The sequence below is a fragment of the Heterocephalus glaber genome, unplaced genomic scaffold (assembly GCF_053883595.1).
Source record: "Heterocephalus glaber isolate CG9 unplaced genomic scaffold, H.glaber_assembly_v1.0 deba00001465, whole genome shotgun sequence".
Lineage (NCBI taxonomy): Eukaryota > Metazoa > Chordata > Mammalia > Rodentia > Bathyergidae > Heterocephalus > Heterocephalus glaber.
In genome coordinates this window covers 26,465,981-26,467,999 of record NW_028258312.1, presented here as the reverse complement: position 1 = coordinate 26,467,999, position 2,019 = coordinate 26,465,981, and positions in this window count along the sequence as shown.

Below are 2,019 nucleotides of genomic sequence, written 5' to 3'. Positions count from 1 at the left end.
TTTGCAAGATATATTAGTTTAATTTTTTTATAAATTGTTTGATTTTAGGTTTGAAATACTTCACTCCAGGCTCTGTCGGCTTTGAAAGTTTGTGTTGAGAAATCTGCTATAATCCTAATGGGTTTAACTTTATATGTAGTTTTTTTTTTTTTCTTTTTTTTCTGACAGCTTTTAAAATTCTGTCTTTTTTTTAGACTTCAGGGATTTTTACTATGAGATGTCATGGGGCACTTTTTTTTCCATCATAGTTAGTTGATGTCCTATAAGCCTCACTTACCTGTATATTGAAATCTTTCTTCATATTTGGGAAATTTTCTTTTATGATTTCTATAAAGAGATTTTTTTCTTCCATGTATGCTAATTTGTCTCTAACTTCAATTACCCTTAGCTTGGTCTTCTTAGTGTCATCTAGTAGCTGTTTCATGAATTTCTGCTATTCTCTTATCATTTTAAAGGCTCAAGTGAGTAATTCAATGTGATTTACCATGTTGTCCTTGATTTCAGAAACCCTGTCTTCACATGGTCATCTCTGCAGTTTATAAATTGTACGTGATTTTTATTTCTGGTGTTTTCTGTCTGATATCTTTATGTGGAGTCTATTATCTTTGGTGAGTTTGTCATCCATGTTTTGAATTCTTTTGGTTGGTTCTTCCAGTGTTTATTTATTTCTCCCATATCCGCTGGTCAGTTTGGATGGTAGTTCCATTATCCTGAGTCTTGTCATCTTTAATCTCCTCAAGTTTCTTTACCTCTTCTTTAATCAACTCATAAAGCTCTGCTACCTAGTATCTATTTTCCTCTTCATCTTTGCCCCCTGGATCTGCCTTGGGAGAGTTGGGAGCCCTTGGGGCCTCTTGTTTACTTTTTTTTTCTTTTGGCTGGGGATTGAACTCAAGTAGAGTGAGGAGTGGCTGTTGTTGACATGAAATATTTCTAGTTAGAATCTGCTTTCCAGTGATGTGATTATGGCTTTGTTTGTCCAGATAGTGTTTACCAGTTTAGCTATTAAATTTAAATGATTTGAACCCTGTCACTGCAAATACCTTCAGCCATTCCCTTTTTACTTGCAAATGATTCTCTTTCACCAGTCATATGCTATGTTCTTATCATTTGAGTTTCAGTTTAAATGTTATATAATCACTTCTAGTCACTTCCTTTACCCTACTTTGTTTTCTACACCACTTATTATTATTTGGAATTATGTTTCTAATTTACATGTTCATTGTATATTTCTCCGGAAGGGCTCATAATATTCACATAGTTCAACTTCCTTGAATTATATAAGAAGAGACTGCGGTTCATAGAAACTACATGTTTTGGCAGTAGATTCAGCTAGTTAGGGGAAAATCCAGTAAGGACAAGGAATCATTCTAAGGCAACAATAGAACAGAGTCCTACCTGTTCTAGTCTATATCATCCTTCATCAGTGCCTACTTAATTCAGCTTTTTCTTACTTCCCAAGATATCCAATTGTTGAGACAAAACTCAGAGCTCTCACTGCAGACAGGAAGTTGAAACTCCCACAGCTCAGTAACAGACAGTGTCATCAGGAAGCCCACCAGGAGCAGATTTGTCCATTCAAAGACTTATTGTAAGTACATCTTTATCCACTAACTCTTGCTTTTGGAGTGGCAAAACTGAAGGGATTTTGTATATTTTGGAGCTTCTTATTACACCAATGCCTTCCTATGGAATAAAGAGTGATATGGCACTCTACATTGAATATTGCTGCACTTTTAATTACAAAGTAAATTATTGTAACTTGAAATCAAAGAGGTTATTGTGGGACAGTGTCTTCTTAACAATACTTCTACCATAAACTTTTGCTTTTGAAAATTAAAATATCTAAATGAAACAGATATTATGGCTTAAATGTCATTATTTAGCAAGAATGCATTAATGAAACGTGGTCAGCATAGGGTTAGCTGGTGTTCACACAGGAATCCGAAGGTGTCATTTCCCTCCATGTTCTCATCACCATTACCACACATTCTGATTTCACTGCCCTGCACTGAGCCA